The sequence below is a fragment of the Pleurodeles waltl genome, chromosome 12 (assembly GCF_031143425.1).
Source record: "Pleurodeles waltl isolate 20211129_DDA chromosome 12, aPleWal1.hap1.20221129, whole genome shotgun sequence".
Taxonomy (NCBI): Eukaryota; Metazoa; Chordata; class Amphibia; order Caudata; family Salamandridae; genus Pleurodeles; species Pleurodeles waltl.
In genome coordinates this window covers 633213737-633224015 of record NC_090451.1, presented here as the reverse complement: position 1 = coordinate 633224015, position 10279 = coordinate 633213737, and positions in this window count along the sequence as shown.

The window sequence follows — 10279 nt, the reverse complement described above, 5'->3', positions numbered from 1 at the left end:
CCATCTGGACATTCATGGAGTGAAAACTCTTACGATTTCTGAACACCTGTTCATTTTGCCGGAGGGGAGACAACTGCAATATGTGTTCCATCAATTGCCGCAATGAGGTTGGGGATATGTCCCATTGCATATAAGTCAGCTTTCACTGTGGCCAAATCCTCCACCTGGGGAAAAACGATGTAGCTGCACATTTGTTTAATCAGGGCAGCCAACACTCCGGTCCGCACTATTGAGAACATTGGCTGTGACATTCCTGCTGCCAAGTCCACTGTCACTTGGAAAGAACCAGTTGCCGGGAAATGGATCACATATAGGACTTGCACAAGAGTGGGGATCTCGGTGGGGTGACGGATAGCAGATATTAGGTCAGGCTCCAAATGGGCACACAGCTCCATGATTGTGGCCCTGTCAAGTCTAAGGGTGAGGATAATGTGCCTGTCCTCCATTGTTGCCAAGCCCACCAGGGGTCAGTACACCGGGGTGTCTCCATCTCCTATTCATCCGCAGCATGGGGCAAAAGAGTGAGCAGCTGGTCATTATCTGTACATTGCAACCACTACAGTTCAATGCATATTGTGATTGTTACATTATTTTGGTGGGATATGTCCAAAATGTGAATTTGTGTAGTGTGAGGCAGTTAGGATCCATGGCCTGCCCCCCTCCTAAAATGGCGTCTGCCTGTCCAGTATGGAGGGACAGGTGGAAATAAGGTAATTCCGCTGACCTTGTGCGCTGATGCTGGAGGCGGTCGAGAACCGCCGTGCAACTCCTCATTTGTTATCATTGGGCCCTATGGGATACAGTGGCCAATGGTGATGTACGCCGGTGGTGACGGTACGCACCGCCGCGGACGTGACTACCATTTTCTATCTGTTCACTCACTTACTACCTGACCTTCAACAGGAGAGGACCTACACTGCATGTGCTGCTGTGACCTGTGTCTGGAACCGACCATGGCTCGTGTTACTGGGGAAAGGGCCCCTGCCTTCACCTCAGCGGAGTTGGAGCGACTGGTGGATGGAGTCCTATCCCAGTACCGACTGCTGTATGGGCCTCCAGACCAACAGGTGGGTACACTGTGAGTACGATGCATGGGGCATGAATGCATGGAGTGCTGTGTGTGAAGGCCTCATGTGGGAGGGGGTTGGTGGATGGGCCCTGGGCAGCATGCAGCATGTATGGTGGACCATGTCTGTCGGGATGGGAAGGGGCAAGCTTGGCCCTAAGTGTAACCGTCAGGACGGTCGGACTAATACCTTTCCGTGTGTGTATTTCCTGCAGGTGGGCGCCCATCAAAAGAAGGGTATATGGCGTGCCATCGCCCAGGTCGTGCGGACCCTGGGTGTCTACGGCAGGCGGAGCACCCATTGTCGGAAATGGTGGGAGGACCTGAGACGCTGGGCACAGAAGATGGCGGAGGCCCAGCTGGGGATGGCCTCCCAAAGAGGAATGGGTGTGCGTCGAACCCTGAACTCCCTGAAAGCCCGCATACTGGGAGTGGCCTATCCGGAGCTAGATGGGCACTTGGGGGCATCACAGCAGCAACAAGGGGGTGAGTACAGTGCGCTTCATTACAACTTACGCATGGTGGGGTAGTATCCGGGTGGGGGGTGTGAGCCTTGTGGGTGCCCCTAGGCCAGGCCTGACATTGCAGAGTAGGTCCCCTGATGTGAAAGTCATCAAACCAGGCTAGTAGGTATCCACTACTGGGCAGGGGTCTGTGGGTCTCAGGTATGCTGCAATTGGCATTAGGTGTCCCTATCCATGGCCTGGTGACTAACATTGTGACTGGTAGTGCATTGCCTAGTGCGTAGGGCTGTTCCCTGTGTGTGTGTGTGTGTGTGTCGTGTACGCCAACAGTGGTGTTGGTGCCGCCACGGACCAAGTGTATCCTTTGTCTCTCCCCTCCTTTTTGATTTGTCACCATGTCCTTATGTGCATTAGCATCATCTGGCGGAGGAGCAGAGGCACCGGCGACGGAGGGAGCTGCATCCCACATGACCCAGGAGGCCGAGTCCACCGACGGTGAGGGCACAGTGTCTCATCCTCATGTTTTAACACCCTTCGCATGCTTCGCAAGTCCTTCAGATGGATCCCCGATTGAAACCAGAAGAACCGTCACCCACGCCCTCATCAGCAGCAGATTGCACTACGGTAATGCTCTCTACACGGGACCAACAGCCAAGCTCCAGAGAAGACTTCAGCACATCCAGAATGCCTCAGCACGACTCATCCTCAACCTCCCTCGCCACAAACACATCTCAGCCCACCTCAGAGACCTCCACTGGCTCCCCGTCAACAAAAGGATCATCTTCAAACTCCTGATCCACACTCACAAGGCTCTCCACGACGCCGGACCTGCCTACCTTAACGAGTGTCACAACTTCCTCACCCCAACATGCCAGCTTTGATCTGCCAACCTCACCCTCGCCACCGTCCCCCGTGTCCACTGTACCACAGCCGGCAGCAGATCCTTCTCCCACCTTGTCGCCAAAACCTGGAACTCCCTCCCCATCAACCTACGTCTGACCCAGAACCTCCAGACCTTCGGGAAGCACCTCAAGACCTGGCTCTTCGAGCAGTAGCACCACCCCCCACCCACCCCCCCAGCACCTTGAGACCCTACCAGGTGAGTAGCGCGCTTACAAAATTACTGATCGATTGATTGACCAGTGGGACGGAGGGTGAGGGGAGCACCACGGCGGAGACTGGAGGGGACAGTTCAGACACGGATACCTCCTCCGATGGAAGCTCCCTGGTGGTAGCGGACACCCCTGTGCCCACCCCAACTACAGGTACAGCCGCCATCCCCCGTACCAGCACCGCCCTCCCAGCAGCCCCTCAGCGAGTTTCCTGTGCCCACTCACCCAGCAGGGAGGGCATCTCCTTTGCCCCAGGCCCTGCACCTGTTAGCCCTGCTGCCCTGAGCGAGGAGGCTATTGACCTCCTGCAATCCATCTCTTTTGAGCAGTCAACCATTGTGAATGCCATCCAGGGTCTGGCAGCCCAAATGCAACCGACAAATGCATTCCTGGAGGGCATTCACACTGGCATGGCGGCCCAACATAGATCAGTCCAGGCTCTGGCCTCTTCTCTGATGGCAGCCATTGTCCCTGTTTCAAGCCTCCAACCGCCAACATCCTCTACCCTATCCCATTCCCCTCAACCCCAACCTATCCCAAGCACACAGGCAGACGAGCATGCACCCAGGACAACACAAAAGAGTGGAAATGGCAAACACAAGCACCACACTTCATCCCACAGGCACTCACACAAACACCACCCAGATGCAAACATACCAACATCCACTGCCTCCACTGTGGCCCCCTCTTCTTCGTCCTCCACCTCCCTTCAGTTGCGTCTACACTCACACCTGCATGCACTACATCCTCATCCACTACCCCCATTACCAGCACACCTAACAGCACACGCCCCTCACTGCCAGTCACCACCCCCACTTGTATGCACACATGCCCTGTGTCCTCTCCCACTGTGTCTGTGCCCCCACCTCCCAAAGTACACAAACGCAAGCACTCAAACAACCAACAGCCATCCACCTCACAACAGCATCCAGCCCATGCACCCAAACACAGCAGACTTAAACCTCCCACAACCACTCCCTCTTCCTCCACTCCCAAACCATGTCCCTCTTCCCGCCCCAATGTCGCTAAGAAGCTTTTCCTCGGCAACACTGACCTCTTCCCTAGCCCTCCCCCCCGTCCCTCACGTCAGGCCAGGGTGGTCACAACCTAGGTAAGCAACTCAGCCACTCAGTCCACTGGCACAGAAGTGTTCAGAGCTACACCAGGTGGGAGAGGGTCCCGGGCACCAGCCAGCCACACTGAAAGGGTGCCTGCACCAAGTAATGCAAGGAAGGGCAGGGAGGCACCCCCAGCTACTAAAAGGAAGGGCAAGGAGGCACCCCCAGCTGCTAAAAGGAAGGGCGAGGAGCAACCCCCGGCTGCTGACAGGAAGGGCAAGGAGTAGTCACCAGCTGCTGCCAAAAGGAACAAGGAGCCATCCCCAGCTGCCTGCAGGAAGGGCAAGCGACCTGCACCAGCAGGCAAAAAGGACAAGAGGCCTGGTGTTAGGACTCAGTCGGAGCCCCCACCACCAACCGTCCGAGGAGGCAGGGGAAGGGCTGGAGCCTCCCCCCACCACTGCTAGCACCGCCACCAGCAGCAGCAGCCCCAGTCGTGCGTCCATGAGCTGTTGTGCGGCCTGGCACCAGCAAATCCTGTGGGTCTGACACCCAGCTGAGAGACTGTGACCTTGCAGACCACAAGATCTGTATCACTGGGCACAATGCCCCCTCCAGAACCAGTGGAGAAGCCATCCACTCACCCCATCCTTCTCAGGATGAAGCTCACTGGGCAAAATGCCCCCTTCAGAACCAGTGGAGAAGCCATCCACTCACCCCAACCTTCCCAGGATGAAGCTCACTGGGCACACTGCCCCCTCCAGAACCAGTGGAAGTAGTCATCCACTTGAGAGACTGTGGCCTTGCACTCCCCAGGAACAAGCAGTGGGCAAATCACCCACATGAGAGACTGTGGCCTTGCACTCCCCAGGACCAAGCAGTGGGCAAATCACCCACTTGAGAGACTGTGGCATTGCACTCCCCACGACCAAGCAGTGGGCAAAATTTACCCACTTGAGAGACTGTGGCCTTGCACTCCCCAGGACCAAGCACAGGGCATGTTGCCCCCTCCAGGACCACTGGTGTTGTACCATCTTCCAGCTGAGGTGCTATCCCATTCCCCGTCCCCCTGAGGTGCCTGTCTATTTTCAACCTGATGCCCCTGCAGTGTTCTCTCCATGTTGTTGCAAGAGTAAGGTGGGTCCTTGGACTATGTGATGTGGCCCTGTGGCCCACGGACATTGAGAACTGGGCAGTGTCCCTACATGTGTAAATATGTATATCCTTTTTTATTTGGATGCATGTATTTATACTATTTTATTTTATTACACTCACCTTAATCTATTGGTGTTGTCCTTGCATTATTCCTGAGGGGTACGGGGTACATATGTTATGTTGCTACATCTGCTTGTGTGTGGGGGGGGTGTTGCATGTGTGTGTGTGAGTCACTCTCTTTTTCCTCCCCCCATCCCCTGTGTGCTAGGCGGAAGTACTCACTGTGATCGTCTTCGCCGGCGTTGGCGTTCGTTATGGAGCAGAAGGTAGACGAGCATGGGGAACACATGCAGCTCGGGCTCCATGGCAGCGTGGCTCTTCCCTGAGTTTCCAGAGGTGAGTCGTTTCCCTTCTGTGTTCTGTTTCCACCAGGCTTTTGATGTTGTTGGTACCGCCCCGGAAAAGGTGGCAGATAGGTGTGTCATATTACTGTTGGCGGAACACTGTCTTCCGCCTGGCTGTTGGCGGTTACCGCTGTGGTTCCTGTTGGTTTCGCCCTGGTGGTCGGTGTGTTAAAGTGGCTGTCTGTCTGAGCGGTTTCCGCCGTGGTCATAATTCCATATTTATTACCGCTGGCCTGTTGGCAGTATTACCATCGCTTTATCACCGACCACCAGGGTTGTAATGAGGGCCATAATATTCTAACATACAACCATTTTGTGATTTAGAAGACATCTGTATCCTGGGGGTATTGAGATGATTTGGCCTGGAAGGTAGTTATCATTTTGAGTCTTGTTTACCTTGCACTTTATTGGAGATTAAGAACATCATCTAAACTCAAGAAAGTGTCTGGTTAAGTCAAAGCCTATTTCACACATTTAGGTAGTCCAAAGTACCAACATTTCAAAGTTAGGACAGGGTGGACGGCAAGAAGCAATAGATCCCACAGTGATTCACCTCTCAACTTTGTGAAATGGCTACTCCAAGCTCTTGCACATCACACCCAGATCTTTCTTTCTGTGTTCATGTTTTTTCTACTAAGCTTCTTTCCACGGGTCTGTGCAAACGGTGTCTGTTGAGTTGCGTCTTTAACAGTGCTCCTACCCGAAGCTGCCCCTGGTCTCTTTAGATCATCCAAAACTGATGTCTGCATGAAGTGTATCACTACATGCTGCACTCCCCCCGCTTTCAAAATTAATCAGGGGTGCCTGCGGCTATGGTATCTCTCATATATATCTAAGCTTTAGTCGGAAAGACAGCCCACAGGAGCAGCAGGGCCTTACGATTTGCTGCTGTGTGCAGCCCTGTCGGTTGTCTGCTAATCTAAGATCACAACACGACCCCTCGTGCAGTTTGGTCAGAATGATGGAAAACATGCAGTATAAAAATGTGTTCACCAGATTTCCGCAGACTGACCTCTTTAACAAATTTTGCCACATTTTCCCTGGTGAAATATGCACGTGTAAAAAGATTTCAAAAGTGCACTAACTTTCACAACTTGTGTTTAGTTTAAAATTACTGGGCCACTCACAAAAAGGACAGCTGTATTTTCGGAAACATGGCCTGGACATGCACCAGGAAATCGTCTCCATATCTTCTAATTTTACAAGACTACGAGATGTTTAAAGATAATTTTACACAATCTGCTACTCAGCCACACAATCAAGACACTATTGGCTACATGTACGAAGCATTTTTGAGGTTGCAAACAACCAGTCACGTGCGATCGAAAAAATGCTTTTCGGCATGTACAAAGCCCAAACTGCGATTTTGTAACTTATCGAATCGCAATTTGCGTTTTGCAATTCAGTATTTCTAAGGGCCGTGTTAAGGGCGTCCCTTCCTAATACCGAATCGGAAAGGTATGTATGAATGTTTTGTGTCTATAATGTGGTTGCAAAACATTCACAATTTACCGCCAATTGAAAGTTGGTGGAAACCCATTTGCAAATGGGAAGGGGTCCCCAGGGGACCCCTTCCCCTTTGAGAATGGTTCGGAAAATATTTTTTAAGACCAGGCAATAGTCCCACGGACCACTGCCTACTCTTAAAAAATTAAACTTTAAAGTTTTTTTTATTTCTTTCTAAAAGCATCCCGTATTCCTTTCAGGAAAACAGGCTGCGTTAAAAAAAATATTGCTTTATTTAAAAGCAATTACAGACATAGTGGAGGATAACGGGATAATGTTGTCATTCTCCCTTAAGAGTATACATTGAGCCAAACCCCAGCATGCTCTGTGTATAAAAACCATCTGAACAGGCAGCCTCTGAAATATTTTCAGCTGATGCAGGGCAGACTGGGTCCCTCCTACCTCTGGGCCCCGGTGCTAGTGCAACGGCTGCCTAAATCATAGGTATGCCCCTGTTTGCCATCTGCACAAGCAGTAGGAGTGACAGTGTTTCCTCTTTGCAGTGCTTAATTTATTATACCGGGGGTCTTCTCCAGGACTCATTTCTTTTGGGAATCATAACTTTTCTTCCCCCCATTATCAGACTTTGAGACATATTAAGAGAGAAAAGGGAAGAAAAGGTAGAAAGAAGCAGGAAGAGAAAGACAGGAAATCAGGCAAAGGGAGAAAGAAGAGATGAAACAGAACAGGGTCAGACTGCCCGTATCAGGCATCGGGTGTTTTCCCTGTAGGCTGGAAGGGTAGGGGTCGGTTTATCAGCAGTGGGGGCCTGTCCTGCAGCACTGCTGCAATATCAGTCCCCAGTAACAAAAGAACAAAAGTGGCAGTGCTTCGTTCCTGACTCCCCCCCTTCCCTTCCCCCAACCAGGGGCTTGTCATACAAAATTGCTAGGACTGATTTGGGTCCCAGTCCGGCCCTGAAATAGAACTTGCATGAGTGGACTAAAGAGACAAGAAATGCAGGTGGTGGAAAAAAGAGATATGAGATGGACTCAAATCTAGGCAGTCTTGATAACCCTAATATTCAGCAGCACTGGCAGTGGGCAGGCTTCTAAAAAAAAGCTTTGGGTTCCTGCAGCTATGTTTTGACACAAAGAAAGCACTGCAATTTTGGTCACTAGAACACGTCAGAGAACCCTGACCACCATTCAGGCATACACCACGGTAGCAGCTGATTCCACTGGCTTGCCCTTTGTCTCTCCATGCATTGCCCTTATAACTGGACCACTGGAATTATGCAACAGGGGCAGGCTAAATTATGTGTCACGGTTCAGAAAATTATGTGGCAAGAAAAGGCAACTTATGCAGCATAATGCAGTACATTTTCTGGTAGTACTATTTCATTATTTTGTCATTTCATTTTACAAATGTAAACACTGTCTGGCTGTCTGGGCATTGGTTGCATCTCATTAGTACCAGTTTGACACCCAACTACAGCAAAAAGCAACAGAAGGGTGATGAGTAAACCTTTGCAAAGGCTTTCCACTGTGCGGCAAGACTTATTGCTGTGTTTTAGTAACTTTTGAACTGTTTGAGTAAGAAACATTGTTTTTAAATCTGCAGATTATGCAACAGATAATGGATTATGTGGCAAATGTGGCAAATCCACAATTTTGGGAAAAACGCCACAGAAGCACAATCACATAATTCCACTGGCTCTTCTTATAATCCAGGTTTCATTAGTCGTAAAACCGTATGCAGGCACAGAAATGATATGGCTTTGAGAGGTTTATTTATTTGTTTATGTTTTCCCTAGCCCTTCAGCATTAAATAGGGTGGTGTTCAGGGGTGGACCCTTTCCTATGGCAGAGGAGCGTCGCCCCACTGACGAAACACAGACGAATATAGGGCTAATAAAAGTATCTTATTAATCCCTTTATTTTTCCGCCTTCGTAGGGAGGGCGAATGATCTGTGCGCTTTTAAGTGTGCATGTCAGTTTGCCCAGCCGTCCGAGGCCGGCCAAACTGACATGGTCACTTAGAAATGCTCCACCCAGCTCTAAAATACAGCTGAGTGGAGACCTAGCACAGTGCCCCACTCCCTCCCCGAGCAGCATTTCTGCCCGCTCAGGCCAATCGCTGCACTTCTTTCATGCTGTGTGGGTCAGTATGAAAGAAGCGCTGTGTTTGGTTGGGGGAGAGAAGACGAGGCAGCTGGAGTGGAGCATCACGGAGGGGCAGGTACATTTCTTTTTTTTATATTTAACTGCCCCCTCAACCACAGCCCCTGCTCCGCGCACTGCCCCCCCCCTCCTTGTAGCAGCTGTGACTGGTGGTGTTAAAGAGCTAAAGGTGGAATGGGTGTGGAGTAGTGTAATTTTGGCTGCACCACTAAATGTTATGAAATTAACATGACAATGTAATCAACATCTTGTATTCTGTGTGCCTTAAACTTATTAATGTTAAGTGAAGCATTCATTTACACGTGAGTTCTAATGTTTATCTTTAACATGAAAATTGTAGTTCTTATTCATATTTATGCTTGTATTTTGAAATGCTGCATTTAATTAAAAAGCACATTATATAGGTACTCAGGAATTCATTGTTCATGGTTTGCATTTTATCTGACATTATGCGTGCAGTTATAATCGAGTATTTCAACGTGCATATTAACTGTGATTTACTAAGTTAGCATGAGCAGGCCTTCATTTTAACATGTGCAATGTATTTTCTGTGCTTTGCATGTGTTTTTTTCCTTATGCATAGTGCACATTCTTGATTTCTTAGCTAATGAAAGGAGTATTGTGTATTAGCTATAGGAAGGCCTGAGAAAGGAGAGCTGGGGACAGACTGGATGATTTAATGAACAGAAGAAGCCTCCTATTAGTTGTCTATCTGAGGAGAAGAAACTCAAGGTTACCCTGGTCATTAGTGTTCTGTATGATGGGAGAATCACTCCATGTTGTGAGGCATTCCATGAGAAGGAGAAATAATTGGGTTTCTGAGGATGTGTTCAGAAGATGAAGATGCTCCTGGAACTTTCCACTTTAAGTTAGTGCTCACTTTGTTATAATTGCAGCAGACTCTTAGACTTGGAGAGATACTACCCTCTCAGACCCCTTTGCCCTTACAGTGCATACCTTCATGCTAACACTGAGGCCCTTATTTTTGAAGAATTCTACAGGAGTCTGACACCTACCTTGCTCTATCCTCAAACCCTTGAGATCCTATCCTAATAAGCTTAGACCTAACTAGATATCTGCAATTCTGTTCTTGCTGAGGAGGGGCAATCCAAATTTCTTTGATGAATATCAATTCCTAGGTCTTAGTTTCTGTATGGCTGTGACTGTAATTTCTATATGCCTTATGATAAGGAGAATAAACTTATTCTGGCGGTTCAGTTTGCCGGTCCTGATTCTGTACATTCATAATCTGATTTTGATATGAACATGTATTGGAGTGATTACTAATTTGTAATGAAGTTACTAAACTTCAATATTGATTCCTGGTCCTCCTTATGTGGCCAAAATGGCTTCACGAAATCTAAATTGTACATTTGTTACCAACTCCCCTG